At 42.3% G+C, this 16,473-nt stretch overlaps 1 long non-coding RNA gene across 1 annotated transcript in view; it reads left to right on the forward strand.

Annotated features, from left to right (window-relative positions):
• LOC122464709 overlaps positions 1-12,443 on the forward strand; it is a 67,018-nt gene extending 54,575 nt beyond the window's left edge. The window contains exon 3 of the long non-coding RNA XR_006289001.1: positions 7,172-12,443. This is a non-coding gene — a long non-coding RNA (uncharacterized LOC122464709). The remainder of the gene's footprint in view (positions 1-7,171) is intronic.
• Positions 12,444-16,473: the final 4,030 nt, after the last annotated feature.

Genomic DNA, 16,473 nt, shown 5'->3' on the forward strand with positions numbered 1-16,473 from the left:
GAGAATGTTAAGGGATGACTTGATTATAGTCTGTAAACATCTACATGGGGGAACAAATATTTAATAATGGATTTTTCAGTCTAGCAGAGTGTGATGAAGGGAGAAATTGCCTGCCAGCATGGCAGAGATTAAAGAGAGCCATTGGACCAGCTAGCTGCACCCTGTTACACCTGCAGCCAATGCCAGGCCTGGAGCCGGGAAAAAAGGGAAGAACCTGGCTCAGTTCAGGGCTGACAGGCGAAGAGCAGGAGCTAGCTGCTTTTCTTCCTGAGGGGAAGGATCACTAGCTTGCCAGCCAAGGCAGCCACCAGGGAGTAAGCACTGTCCCTACGGCCAAGGGAGACTGTGGAGGAGACCTAGGAGCCTCTGGCAACTGAGGTAAGTGGGTGACTGAAGGGCACAGGTGCTGACTTTTGTTTTTCCTGGTGGGTGTTCCACCCTCGCTCGGCCTCTTCCCTTGAGGCCCTGCCCTTGCTCCACCTCTTCCTGCCCCAGCTGCATCCCCTCCCCTGAGGTGACCCCGCTCTCTCCGCTCTGCCCCCTCCCATAGGCATAGTTTGACTGCTATATTTGGGGAGGCAAAGCAGGGGTGTGCCATGAACGTGCACACTGAAGCTGGTTCCCTTGGCTCACTGCCTCTCTCCCCCTGCTGGAGTGGTACTTGGGCTGCTGGTGCTGCGGGGCAGGGGAGATGGGCCAAGTTAACAGGGGACCCCAGCTGCTGCCTGCAGCCATTCTGGCACCGGTTGCGGCAGCGATGTCGCTGCTCTGGTGCTGCTGCGGCTGCATCCCTGCTGAGGCTGCTGTTGCTGTCAAGCAGACACCACAAGCCGGGCACCTTCTTACCCCAGCCCATTCCTGTGACCCCTTCTCTTCCCGATGCCCTCCCCACAGTCCCTTGCCCCATCCTCTTCTCTGCCCGCTGTCCCCTCCCCCTCTCCCCGCCCACTGTCAGTGAAAAGTATCTTTATGTTATTCCACAGTAGGCCAAGGTCACTGGGCAGTCTTTCAAAAGAGATTTTAATGTTAGTTGTAGGTTATTTATCCTCTCTTCCAAATGGGTCACTCTTTGCTTACTTGGCATGTGTTTTAGTAAAACAGAGGTAGTTAATGTTAAATAGGAAGACCTGCTGTTCAGCTGGGGAATGATCTAATAATTATAGGAGACTTGCCTGTGTCCTCAAAATAGCTACGGTACAGATGGCAGCTGAAATTGATTCTAGATGTGCTCAGTTTCATCAGAAAGTGAGTTAGAGAATAGAGGTGCCGCAGTGTTTTGTTTGCAACTTGGTGGTGGTGGTTGTAACTTGGTACCTATGAGATGTTGGATCTTCATAAGCCTGCATTGGCTGCATATCTATGATGGCATAACTAACCTTTGCAATAGGATAAACTGCCCTCTGTGTCTCTTGCTTTGTCCTACCGCGAGTGACTTCCTTTCTTTTATTACACTTAGACTATGAGCTCTTTGGGGCAGGAACTGTCTTTGCTACCTGTCTCTGCAGGGCTTAGTACAATAGGGCCCCAATCCTTAATTGGAGTTCCAAGGCATCACCTCAAGTCAGATAATAATAATGACAATAATCCTGAACTGCAACTCCTGACATCTCTAATATTGTCCTCAGTGAAAATGTTGCCCCCTCCGCAACACTCAACAAAAATGGGTGCTTCCAGAAACAACAACACAGTGTCAGTGGACATTCATTGGCTGATTCTGTAACCTCTAATCCCCCTGCTCAGCAGGAGTGAAATCAATTTGACAGCTGGTTAGTTTCATCACCTTCTCCTCCCTCTCTCAAAGTGCTCAGATGAGCCTCTCAGATTCATTGGAGCAGGATGATGGCAATGATTGTTAGCATATATGTAGCATTTTATATATTCAGAGCAAAAGGAATTAACTCTCTACCTCCTCTGTGAAGTGGATAATTAATAATACCAACTCATTTTATACAGATTGAAACTGAGATGTAGTGAGGTGCTTAGTACCGTGATTTCTAATCCTGGCTCTGAGACTGACTTGCTGAGTAGCCTTGGGCAAATCACTTAGTGGACATTTAAGAAAAGAATCTGGCTAATTTTGAGTGACTCAATTTTTGGGTGCCCAACTCAAGACACTGAGGTTTCTTTCAGTTATTTTTCATTTGATTTCTCCAGCTCCTATCAAAATATAGTGATAAGTTTTAGCTTATGTTAGCCTTGTAGTTCTGCAAATACTTTTGCATGGACTTAACTTTAAGTGTGTGAGCTAAGCACTGACGTCCTGGGGACTACTCGTATGTAAAGATGAAGAACACATGAAAGTGCAGGACTGGAGCTCTGTTACAACCAGGCTTTTTCTGGGAGCTGCATGTCTGAAACCCATACATTTCTCAGCTGTCATTAGCAAAAAGAACCTTCCTGCCATGCACTGAGCAGACAACAAGGACTTAGCTACTAATTCCAAGAGGCAGAATTTTGCAGAATATGTCAGGAATGTGTTAAATGCTTCCTGAAAGTAATTGCAACCTCTCCAAAAGCCTGAACCCGAGAGCATCTCCAGAGAGCGTGAGGCAAAGAAGTAACCTTTCGCCACTTGAGATAGTAATACCGTGGAATAAGCGAAAATGCTTAGGCATAAGAAATCATTTGTGATGCACACAAAAATTAGTCTGTCTGATCCTATTACATCTAACCATTACATACGTTATACTTATGGCCTGTGTCCATTCCTCTCAACTAACTTCTAACTCTGTTCCTCTGCCTTTTTTTGTTGCATCTGACCAATGGTGGGGTTGAATCCCTCTTAAACAATTCATGGTATGTAGGTATCAGTTTCTTTTATTGAATACCATTGACTTCACAATGAATTTTTAAGGCTAGTATATTTTATTCCAGAGCTGGAGTAGAGGGTTAGACTTCTTTTAAAAGGTGGCTTCATGAGAGATTTTGTAGGTGAAAGAAATGTGTGTGGATCCTTTCTGGGGTGTAGATTTTTTTTACTGAATAAATTGTGCATTACCTGGAAGTCTACAGCATGTGCTTCTCTGGTAACCTGCATACAGAAGGGTTAAGAAATGGTTGTTAAGATAAAGTCCTATCCATGTTACAGACCAATTTTGAGTCTACTCATTGCATGTCTGGTTTAACTTGCCAGGCAGAAATTTCAAATTTCCTACTAAGGTAGATTATAGTAATTTAGGGTATGTCTTTAACATAAGATATGGGAATTCTATTCAAAATGGTATTTGGAACTTATAAAATGGGACTTATTAAATGTTAATGGAACTAAATCCCTGTACACCAGAGTGAAAATGTATCTGTAAAACTAATATTACATAGGGACTGATTACAGAGGGACAGACTCACTGACATCAGTGAGATCTTTGCCATTGATTTCAGTAGTATCAGGACTGGGATAATACAGTTCATCATCTCTTAGCCTTTTTCCGTAGTTTAAAACTGCTTTAGCTACTGGTTCCATAAAAGCAGTGACTATAAAAATTTGCCTGGAAAACTCATTAAATGGGCTAATGCAACTGGGATTGACAAACATCTCTTAGGAGGGCAAGAGATTTCAAGGGAAATTGAAATCTAGGGTACTGTTGGCCAATCTATCATCTGCATTCCCACAGTAACTGATTTTTTAAGTACAAGTTCCAAAGATGAAACTGCAAAGCTATTGCAACATCAAAGAGGGAGTCACTGACTCTCATTTCTCTCAAATTTTAAGTCTATAGTGCTGAATGGCACATTTGTTACTGTCTCATCACATTCCCTTTGCTGTTTTTCTGCCTCCACTCCCTGATGATCAGCAGCTCGTAGATCTGTAAATCCCAAAAGAATTCATTGCTAATATCTGCCTGACAAAGTTAGAGCTGACCAATAAGGTGAGTTTGGCTCATTTGTAAGTATCTTGACCAAATACTTATAAATGTTTTGTAAATGTTTGGATATAGAAAATTACTTAGGATTTAGGCTTTTTAGGCATGTTCAGAGCAATTGAACAAATATTATGCGGCCTTTGGATTTAATAAAGAAATTTATGATTAAATTAGTGTCTGTGGTAATACCCTTTATAAATAATAATAATTCCAACATTCTGGTGACAGCGGTGTAGGAAAAACACTAATTTCAGTTGTTCTAAGTCCCCGGGGGTGAAGGGGTAGCAGTCTATCCTCTGGGGCAGAGCACCACAGAGGTCCATTGAATGTTACTGAAATTTTAAAGAGTAAGGCCTGTGGGTGGCCATGGAGAAAACAGTAATTGTAGCTAAAGAATGAGTGCAAAAAAGCACAAAGGTAAACTCAGAGCTGCCAAAATCAGCTGATAAATGCATCATTGTGGGAGATAACTGATTTAAGGCAAGAGAGTGAGGAGTTAAGAGTTTGGAGGGAATTAAACAGTTCAGGGTGTGGAAATGTTAAAGAGTGAAAGCGTTAAAGAAGAGGTTGCTTGGTTTGATAATAAAACCCAGTTATGGCAGTACAACTCGGTATAGTCATGAAACCCTTAGTAATAAAACAAACTATGCAAAGTGGAGGTTAGGTGGTGACCAGTACCACCAGAGACGATGCATGGGGGGGGCATGTGGAGTCAAGTGCGCCCCCCCCCCCCCCCGATTTCTGCTTGGCCTGCAATGGGGCAGGGAGAGGGGATCTGTCTTCTCCCGCTGCGTCTGCCTCTTGGAACGCTCGGCCCTGGTAGGCATCCTGGGCTGGGAGTGGAAGAGGCAGGAGCAGCCACTTCTCATGCTGGGTATTGAGTCGCTGCTCTGTGCCTGAGAGAGAGCCCGTCTGGGAAGGCAGCAGCAGGCCACCCTCTGCCCAGGCCTGGCTGCTGGGAAGAGCAGCCAAACATGCCGGGAGGCAGGCGCAGCAGCAGAAGTTCAGACCTCCACCCCGCAGGTAACTCTTGGGGGGTGGGGAGAGCACAGCGGTCCCGGGCTGGGTGCAGGGCGGGGGGGTCACAGGGCAGGGGAGACAGATGGGGCAGTCACGTGTCCTCCCTTTTAGATTGTGCCCCTCCAGTATGGGGAGGCACGAGTCGTCTATGGGTGCCACCACTATGTGTTTGTCCCTAGAAGCTTTTATAGCCACTCTGAAGGAAAACGGGGCCATTTCCAAAGGAATGGTCTGTAAACAATCAGCTGTAGATAACTGCTGCACGTAGAAAGACAAAGGTCCCAGTTAATGCAGTGGTTTTTGTGATGTGGACATTTTTCCACTGAACATTACACACACACTACGAAATTCATTTATCAGGGGCTAAATTCTCTGCTGATGTAACTCCATGGAATTAAAAGGGATTTTACCTTTAAAACAATAAATATAACATCAGGGGGCAGATCTACATCTGGTGTAAATTGTCAGAGCTCTATCAAAGTCAATGGAGCTCTGACAATTCATACCAGCTGAAGATCTGCTCCCCGCTATGTTAATATGATCCTGTGGATGCTGCAAATTAAGGACCTGATTTTGTCAGACTTGTACATGCTGGGAGTTTACTTTACTATACAAGATATGTCTCAGTGATTTCAGTGTTATTACTTGCATTGTAAGGTATGACCCGATGGCCCGACATCAGGAAACCACTTAACCATGTGCTTAAGTCCATTGCTGTTCTGGACAGTAGTTAAGCATGTTCTTTAACCTGGGAACACAATTACCCTGTTTTGTTTTTAGGTCCAGATTCTCAAGGGCCTGACTTCCTTTGTGCAGGTGCCACCAAAATTGCATCTGCTATTTTTAGCAATTGCATTGCTAACTACTGATTTGCATCTACAGTAAAGGACCCCTGGCTGGGGATCTACGCCTTAATGAGACAAGAGTAAGCCAGAACATGGTGCACAAGAAGAAGCTAGACTCCTTTCACACTGAATACTTAAACACTATGCCTGTGCCTCTTGATAAGCTATGATGACACATGGTTTACAACTAGCTTGGCAGTTATACTTGTGCAGATACGCTGCACTGTCAGAATATTAAGGGCATCATCCTGCTCCCACTGGAGTAAATCGTAAATTTCCCTAACCCCTGTAGATGGTTCCATATGGAACCATTTTTATTTCTTATTATTTTCTGTTACAATACAGGCTGGGGACCCCAATCACGGATTAGGGCCCCACGGTAGCAGGCACTGTACAAATAACATGAAGGGAGTCCCTGCCCCAGAGAACTCACAGTCTATGATTTAGACAATATGGAACAGGCAGTTAAACAGACAAGCAAAGGGAGAGGGCATGGGAGGACAAGGGAACAGCAGAGACCACTGTGACAGTATGGTTGCGTGAGTTAGTAATCACAGAAGTCTCAGTGTCATGAGTTCTTGCTGGATGGTGGTGATTTGAAAACAACACAGCACAGGGGGATTTAAAGGAGAATAATACGAGGGCTTTATGAATTTCTATATTGTGCGATGTATAAAACCAAGAGTGAAGGGTTTTTTTTTAGATTCATACATATTATTTTAATTAACATCATTAACAGTCTTTTTTTCCATTACACAATCTCACTCTGAGGCTTTTGAGTCTTATTACCAGAAGTCCATTGGGGATCCTAAACTGGAATATTTTGGGGGCTCCCTTGCCCATCATACTCCTCTTAAAAACACTAATCGCGTTATTTCTGCAAACTAAACAAATCAAAAAAACAATACAACACTGTCCCGCTGTCTGGAGTGGCTCACCACAACAAGTGCCAACCTCAGGGCAGACTGTCAAAAAGCAGGGCGGACACCCACAAACTGGTTGTATGTTCTGTAATTAGATTTCCTCAACCCAGTAACAAATGTGAACTCCTGGATCACTGTAACAGTCTTACTACAGAATCACAGACAGTCCCCTTTAGTTCTGCATCTATCTTGCCACCCAGGCAAGCTGGTCTTAATGATAAATGGTCACTTACACCCAAAATCACAAAATATTCAGGTTGTTCCTGTCCCAATAGACCAGTCACTTACCCCAGATCAGTTGTATCTCAGATCTCACACCAAAGACAATGCTTGTAGTCAAACCTATAGGAAACTAATTAAGGGTTAATTAACTAGGAAAAAGAAATGTGATACAGCATGGCCAGGGGGCAGCAGGAGAGTACTAGAAGGGAGCCTTATTCCCTGTAGAGGGAAGAAAGTTTGCTATAGACTAATTAAAGCACCTGAAGCCAATCATATGATAAAACCCCCCTGCTTCACTCAGACCAGGAGGAGTTGGAACAGAGTGCAGTTTGAAGGAGTTGAAGAAGAGGAGAGTTTGGAGAAGTGCCGTGGCTGGCTAGAACACCAAGATCCTAGGTAAAGAGACACCCTACCTGTGCAGAAAGAGAGAGCACGAAGCCTCACAAGCTAATGAGCAGGAGAGGGAAGTAGCCCAGGGAAGGAAGCACTAGTTCAAGTGGTTTACCACTATCCCTAGGGCCCCTGGGCTGGGACCCGGGGTAGAGGGCGGGCCCAGGTCCCTCCCTCTCCGCTACCCTTCTCTGGGTTACTAGTGGGACAGTAGATAGCCTAGTTCAGGGGCAGGAAACTGTGCCCTGAAGCCCCACCAAGAAGAGGAAGCACGGGACCCATCATAATCGTACCGGCGATTTGCCACAGAAATTAGAAAGTTATTTACAGGTTAAAGCAGGCAACATATATACACAAATGAGTTAGTCTATTGTTCCAAAAAGTGACAGAGATGTAGTAATCTGTCAATGCTGAATGTCTTTTTAGGGCTAACCCAAGCTGACCCTGGGAATATCTGCCTTTTATTTCTTAGCTACTGCCCTTACGAGAGTCCAAACAGCAAAGAGAGAACAAATCATCATGTCAGCTATCTTTATTTTCCTTTTCCATAATTCAAACTGATGGGACGAGCTTTCTCTCACATAGCACTAATTGGTGTAAGGGCCATTAAACCAATCTTTGTGTTGTGATGTTCCACAATGGCCCGCTTAGTCTTGAGAATTCTTCTGGGTGGGCAGGGAAACCACTTTTCCTTCTTGGGTTCACAAGTTCAGAGCAGGCGTTTGTACAATTATAAAGCAAAACTTACATATTACTTTAATGCATGGGATACAGACATTACAAATAAGTTCAATGCATGCAGCAACTTACAAGTATTTCATAGAGTCTAAACGCTAAAACACATTCTTACAAGTTCATCAATGAACAATATTAACATATAGGTGAGCTGGTCTTGTTTCCAGCTATGAATTTGTCAGTGTTCAGCTAACGCCTACAGACTTGGCAAGAGCTGGCACGTGGTTTACCAGCGTCACAGACATATATTAATACACTTATTGAAGTCCATGTTAAATAAGATGAACAGTATGGTGGGGCCCTAAGCAATTGTTTCGTCTGCTTATGCCTACCACCACCACTGCTCATTACTCAGCATCATAGCATCTCTTGAAAGGCAATTAATATGAGCAACACTGGCTTTTTCAAGATTTCTGCTGACAAATGTTTCCTGCATCAAAGTGCCAAAGTATACAGTTGGTTCTCTGGGTACTTGCCAAAACATGAATCAGACGCAGAAAACACAGGGCAAGAGGAAGCACCAAAGCAAAGCATTTTATCTCGTCTTCCAGCTGCATTTGCAATAATGGTCTTAAGCTTTATTTAGTCAAGCAACATCATGAATAACTGAAAACCAAGCTACAGGACTATGGATTGACTCATTCATGCAAATGCTGTACTATTCATGTGTTTTGTCTCAGAGACACAAATTCCAATAACCACTACTTCACTCTCACCTGAAAATCTCCCCGGCAGAGTCCCACATTACATTATTTAAACTATGGGCAAGAAAAAATTCGAAGGAGGCATAATAAAACCTTGAACATCTCTGTGTAAAGCTCTATTCAATTTGAATTTCAAAATCCACGTGGCATGCTTCAGTGCCAGCTTCTGTAACCAGAGTTTAATGAACACATTCAGAGAGTAGCATTTAAAAGAAAATGCCAAGTGGTATTTCCCCTTCAATCTCCCAAATACAAAACTAATAGAGCTGCTGAAATATGTGAGCACATTCTAATTTACTGTAAATGGGTATTTTATTTTTATAGGTGCTTTGGTCACATCCTCCCCTCCACTTTTAGGCATGATGGGGGATGAAAGGTGCTCTCCTGCCAGCCAAAAGTAGCTGATAAGCATGTCCAGAGAAGAGAATAGAGCCCTGGGTTCCTGGGTCATCACTTCCTCCCCTCTCACCTGAATCCAAGAAAGTCCCTCTGCTGGATCACTGCTCATGTGGAACTCTGAACATAAGAACGGCTGTACTGGGTCAAACCAAAGGTCCATCTAGCCCAGTATCCTGTCTTCTGACAGTGGCCAATGCCAGGTGCTTCAGAGGGAATGAACAGAACAGGTAATCATTAAGTGATCCATCCCAGATCACTCATTTCCAGCTTCTGGCAAACAGAGGCTAAGGACACCAACCCTGTCTCATCCTGACCGAAATATTGGTATAGAGGGGTATAGCTTGTTCAGGAAGGACAGGAAGGGAGAAAAGGGAGGAGGTGTTACATTATACACCAAGAATATATACACTTGTCCTGACATCCATAAGGAGGTGAGAGGCAGACGAGTTGAAAGTCTCTGGGTGAAGATAAAAGGGGAAAAATAGGGATGACATCATGGTAGGCATCTACTATAGACCATCAAATCAGCAGGAGGAGGTGAATGAGGGATTTCTAGAACAAATAACCAAAATATCCAAAACACAAGACCTGGTAGTAATGGGGGACTTTAACTACCCAGACATCTGTTGGAAAAGTAATATGTCAAAATGTCCAATAAGGTCTTGGAATATGGAGACAGCTTCTTGTTTCAGAATGTGGAGGAAGTAACTGGGACGGCGGGGGGGGGGGGGGGGTTGAGGAGGCAGCCATTTTAGACTTGATTCTAACTAACATTCCACTAATCCACTTGAACCATCCTGCCTTGTCAAGATACAGGAGTTTCTGTACATTTTTTGTTACTGAATCCAAACAAAGACAATGAAAATTTTTGCCTAGGTAATGATTGTAGGATTAGGTATGTGGAGGAGTCGTGTATATTTGCTTCCTTTTTTACCTTTAATGACTCTAAGAAGATATAGAAAATAGCTCCATTTAATTCATCGGAAACCAAGGTTAAATTTAGAAAATTATAATTAATTTTTAAAAAGCTGTGAACATTTCTAGTCTCTCTCATGCCTTCATCTGATGAAAAGAACTTCTTGTTATCCTAAAATGTGTCAGCAGCCAAGCCAAAATGAGGCCATTCCTTTAGTACTTCAAAATATTATATTTAATTATTATTCACAAAATATTGTAAATTTACATATTTCTAAATTAAACAAAGGTATAATAAAGTTTCAAAATAAGGCCCCAATCCTGCACACTTACATGTGGAAAAACTTAAGTAAATGTTTGTAGGATCAAGGACTAAAATTATAGTTTTCTTTTCACTGTAGATTTAAACCAAACTTACATTCCCAGAAGCAGCTACCAGTTAATGTTTATGCAGTCTCTATTCCAAAGTGTCATTTAAAATGAACTTTAAACAGATAAATAAACACAATTTACTAGTATATAACCACTTGATTGCCAAACGAGGGTCATATTGCAATACTTCCATTGAATTTTATATACATAAAGACAACATGAAGAATTAAATGTTAGGTAATTTATTTAGCCTACGGCTGTTCTGCATTTTTGTAAAAGCGGTAATCTATATCAAAGAATGGGAAATTTTAATTTACGATGCTGACTGCTCTGCTTAGCTCGCTTTGACGTAGATTACTGCTTTTACAAAAATGTAGACCAGCTGGAGGGTAAACAGATCTTCTATGTCTTAATGTTTCATGTTGATCTTTAACTATATGCAAGGCAGCATAAAGCCCAAATTTCAAGTTAGGTGCCTAACTTTAGGCACCTAAATTGTTATTTAGATACCTAAATATATAGATAACTTTAGGTATCCAAGTTTAAAACTGGGGCCCTAAATTACTAGAGTATGATTCTAATTTAGTATGGACCACAGAAATAAAAGAGATGGTTAATGAATTAAGCATATACTCTATGGCTTTATGGCCCCAATTCCGGAAAGCATTCCTATTCACAACAACATTTAAAGAATGTCTCTAATTTCAACGGGATTTAACAACACGCTTAAACTTAGGGTATGTCTACACTACAGTAAAAGACCTACGGCATGGCCATGGTTGGCCTGAGTCCACTGACTTGGATTTGCAGGGCACAGGCTGTGGGGCTATAAAATTGTAGTGTAAATGTTTGGGCCTGGGCTGGAACCTGGGCTCTGAGTCCTTTTATGGGGAAGGGTCCCAGATCTGGGCTCCAGTCCAAGCCTCAGTGTATATACTGCAACTTTATAGCCCTTCAGCCCTGAGCCCTGTGAGCCCCAGTCAGGTGACCCAGGCTCTGATACTTGGTGCCATGTTTTTTTTTTAAATCTCAATGTAGACATACCCAAGAGACCAGCCCATGTTGCTTCATTGCCTTTAATGAGTCAGAAAGGAGAGAACTATTAGGTAGAGCAGACTTCCTAGATCCACATATGGAGGGATTATTTTCATATGAATCCTTTCCACCACATGGATGGGGACTCAGCCACCTTCATGGTTATCATCCCTGTCCTCTCTGGGCCGTATAGAGACCTCTTCCCGAGATGAGGGGAGAAGTAGTTGGGGTGGGCACATTGGGGAAACATATCAATGACCTACTAATCTTATGGGGATTCCTGGAAATGATGAAAAAACCTGGGGACATATTATTTCTTCTGTAGAGCATCCCCCTAAAATACCAGGGACCACTGTAGCCAGGGGGAATTCTGATAGCACAGAGCCAATGGAACTGTGCTGCCCGGGAGCTGGGGGGACTGGGAGCCAGAACTGAGGTGCAGGCACAATGTCTCAGTGCAGATGGCCATGATCTCCCAAGTTTGGGAAAGGTTAATGACCTGTTCACTGGTGGGGTAAATCCCATCCCCCTTGAGTTCCCTTATGTTACCTCCCCACAGTTCCCTTCTGTGGGATCTACTATAGGAAGGGGTTATCTGGGCCATGATGATGATTATTTATTTCAATTGCTACAGTGCCCAGAAGCCCTTGTCTGGCTCAGGATCCCTTGGCCTAGGAACTGTACAAACATATAGGAATACAAGGTCCCTGCCCTGAGGAACTTAGAATAGTTAGAAAATCTATGATTAAATGTACTTGACAAAACATGAACAATATAACCATTGTTTCCATTTCTACTGGGGCATCTTACCTCATACTGACTACAGAGATCAACACTATCATTGCCTTTCTATTTATGCTTTTGAATTGTTTCCTCTTATCACTGTGTTCTCAAAAACGTAAAATAAAAAATTAAAGACCAGAAGAAAAGTTGTTGGATCATATTAAAGAAGTTCTGTATTAAAATCACAAAAATTAAAATAAAAATTAAAATTAAAATGAGTTTGATTCCCCATAGTTTAAATTCCAGGGTATTACTAATTAAGAGGTCTCTTGGTTTTTGGTACTGTTTCTCTCCCTCTATGTGTGAAACTTGCAAGCTGCTAATTGCGTTAGTACATTCTAAGACAGAGTCTGTTCTCAAAGCAATTCACACAGAGAGAGACTCAAAGCAATACTCTGTAACAACAGAAACAGCACCCAGAGACTCCCCGCCCTTTTGTTGTATTAACAATTGTGATTAAAATAGAGATAGAGGATGTATGTGGATGGATGCTTGGTGTGGATAATAACTGAATGATCAGGGAGGTGCCAGCCTAAGAATCCAGTGTCCATCAGCTGAAGAAGGCGTCAAGTGGAAATAACCAGAGGACCCCCGGAGGGCAGACTGGAATCCACCCAACAGCCTCAAGAATGGGAGAACCAAAGAACAAGATAACATCTGGCAGCACAGAGCCGTCAGAAATGTGCCATCTGCTGATTGATTCAGCAACAGCATGATGAAGCAATTCCCATAGACTGGCATAGGAAGAAATTCCTATAAAAATGGACTCTGGAAAGTGAGAATTTGGGGGGTCTGATTCTGCAAACCAACTTCCAGGAGCATCAGATGAGCATCTGACAAGGCCCTGCTCCCTCCTCATGTCCAGGCCACCTGGCCAGTGGCTTGGCATGAGCAACTCTAAGGCTGGTAACTATGATAACAACCTTGCAGAACCTGTGTGTGTGTGTGTTTGTATGAATGAATGTGTGAATAAATATGAGATTGAATGAAATGTTACAGCTATAACTAACTGCTTACTATGATTCTTTCTGTATTCACAATAAATGTGGTATTTTGCCTTTTCCCCTTTAATAAGATCCTGCTGGTTTTTATTTTATTGGTATAACAAAGTAAGCATGAGAGAAAGTCCATATGTTAAATTCCAATCTTCTCTGACTCTGCTCCTGCATCCCAGCCATGTTCTCCAGGTACATTAGCTAGTCAAACAAATAATTTTTCTGCAGATTCATAATCCTCAAAACTCAGACTTTTTCCCATTCATCTTCAACCCAGAGTTTAATTAGGAAAAAAAGTAGCAAAGCTGCCTCTAAACTCTTTTTTGAAAAGTAAAGAGTGTGTCTCCTGGCCTGGGTAAAGTAGGCCATGTCTGGGAAAATATAGATTCTGCTCCCTCTATATTACATCTCCGCCTTCTTCTTGGCTGCTATTAAAATCCTATTATATTGGATCAGGCCACTTGTTCAACTACCTTGTGACAGAGGGCAGTGCCAGATGCTTTCTGTCTAGGTTTTCTCTAGCACCCTTTGCTATAATATCCAAATGTTCCGGTTGTTGCATGTTCTGCTCCTACTGTACATTACACCAGCCTATAAGCAATTTCCACATAATATATTGTCACCCTTTACATTAATGACAAAAGATAACAAAAAATGCTGCATGTGTTTGTGTGTGCACGCACGCATGCACACCAGAGTCACACTCCTTCACAACTGGGCTAAAAGTTTTGGGAATGGAAGTCTTTGACATGGAAGGCTTTGTCGATTTCATTTGCATTTTATCTTTGGGACTGAGCTGCAGAGTATTGTAAGGAGTAAGGGACTTATTGCAGCCAGCCACCGACTAAAAATAAAAAAGAAGAAGTAGCAGTAAAAACTTGAAACATCATTCAAAAATACATGGTTAAAAAAATGGAAATCCCTGACAATTCACCCAACTGAACATGGAATCGAGTCAAGTCATGACCCTCAGTTTCCTTAATATGTACAAAGAAACTCTGTTGCAAGATCCTACCACTTCCTATCTGTTTTATTTGTCCGCTTTGTTTGAAACCTTCCAGTCCTTAAAGAGTGATATGAAAAACAGCTGTCACATTTCCACAGACCGAATTTTTAACATGGGAAGCTGGAGGGGGGTAAACCTAAGAGTATAACAGCTAATGCTTGGCTGCAGGAGGAGAAGGGGGAAAAATTCATGATTGAAATTTAGCCATTGTCATTGTGAAATTATGAAATAGCCAAAATGTAGACCGCATCAGTAATGTCTTTCAAATCTTCAATGTTTCTCACATGCCACAGTCACTGGACATAAGAGGCAACAAAATCAAAGCAATGTATAATGTAAGATGTAATTGGGAATGAATGTTGGATGACCAGAAGCTCGCTGATCAGCATAGCAATTGCAATAGGATAAATTCTACATTATTGTGACATTCCAGAATGCCAGATAAATGTCTGAAGAGAATACATGTGCTATTCCACTCCAGTAAACCCCTACACATAATCGGTGTGCAGTATCTAATTCACACGAGGGGAAGCTTCTCTGCTTATGTCTTCATTCTTACTTCTTTGCAGCTGCCTAAGTTCCCTAAAAAGTACACTGAATAGAAAAAGTGCAGTCACACAAGAAACTGGATATGCCCTGCTCAAAAGACCCAGGTCTGCCTGAACCAACACAAACAAGCACCAAAACCCACAGTCGGTTGAAACACTATGCACTCAACTTATTTCCAGAGGGGAGGTAGTGAGGAGACAGGAGGGCTTCAGTCAACTCAGTCCCCCTCCCTCCTGTTCTGTTTCTGAGGTTCCTACTGCTACACTGTCTTGCCTTGGGTAATTGAGCCAGCTCTTATGTATAGTTGAGCCTGCACCCTTAGTTATCGAAAGGCTTCAAGAGAGCTCTGAATAATCAAGACAGCAATATATGTAAAAGGCAGTTGAACAGAGCACACCATCAGGAAGTGATTGCAAAACCCTGACCCAGGGTTCTGTCTTGGTTGAATAACTCCTAGGTTTTGCAGGGCCTCTTCAGTGTCCTGTCCGTGTGAAATCTGCTCTGCGGTACACTATATGACTAATGAATCTGGTGAGTGTAGAGAAGATCCCTAGTAAGGAGACCAGATAGCAAGTGTGAAAAATTGGGACGGGGGTGGGGGGTAATAGGAGCCCATATTAAAAAAAAGCCCCAAATATCTGGACTGTCCCTATATCCCTAATCCCTGGATGATTTAGCAACCACTAACTGTAGTAATATTACAACGTATGTGAATGTGAGCTATTTATAAGATCAGTAACAGTCATTAGATTCTGTTCTATAGCTCATTACTTTACAGTTTCAGAATTATATACAAACATTAATCCTCACAGTCCTTTCTCAGTTAGGTACTATACTATCCTCATTTTATATGAGGGGAACCTGAGGCACAGAGACATTAAGTGTCTTGTCCAAAGCCACATAATGAGTTAGTGCCAGAGCCAGGTTTAGAATTTGCACTAAACTACACTGCCTCTCAAGGCCAATGCTAATTTCAAATGCCTGCATGCATAGCTACACATCTACAAAATCCTTTTACTTCTCCTTTGTATGGACACACACAGCTCCTGATTTTTCAAACGATATGACTATGTACACCAAGGTGTTTGACATTAGAATTAAGGGTGGGACAGCTCAGTGAGGCCTTATGGTTAATGACTAAATGCAATGAATCTGAACCCAATCTTGAATGCCCACCTGTGCTCCACAGATGATGCTTCAGTGGGAAGGGTCTCCTAATGTGATAGCTGCATCCTGATGCTACTTGCACTGAATGTGAATGCATACATTTGGGTTAGGTGGTATAGGCTAGAAAACAGCCCTAGCAGAAAGTCTAGAATTCCTATCTGAACCTTTCCTCAGCCTTAATCAGAACAGAGACAGAGCACATTGCTGTAAAGAAATTGTTGCATCACCCAAAGCAGTTAATTAGACTCATGATAACAAACCTTTTCTTAATATTCACAGCACTAAATTATAAGTGACTGACTGGCATCTGGACTCTTATTACATATTCATTAGGGTTGGATGAGCTTTCTGTTGTGGAACTGAAAATTACACACAACTGTCTTGATTTCAGGTATTGTTACAAACCTGAAAGTCTACTCATGGCAATTAAAAGGTAGGCTGAACTTCGTGAATCTTTTGAATGACTTTGGATCAAGTTTCAAGAAATCTTCCACCCTCACCATAGTTTTAACGGAAGGATCAAATTAAAACCATATATGGGAAAGACACCATT

The sequence above is a fragment of the Chelonia mydas genome, chromosome 2 (genome assembly GCF_015237465.2).
Source record: "Chelonia mydas isolate rCheMyd1 chromosome 2, rCheMyd1.pri.v2, whole genome shotgun sequence".
In the NCBI taxonomy this organism is placed as follows: Eukaryota; Metazoa; Chordata; order Testudines; family Cheloniidae; genus Chelonia; species Chelonia mydas.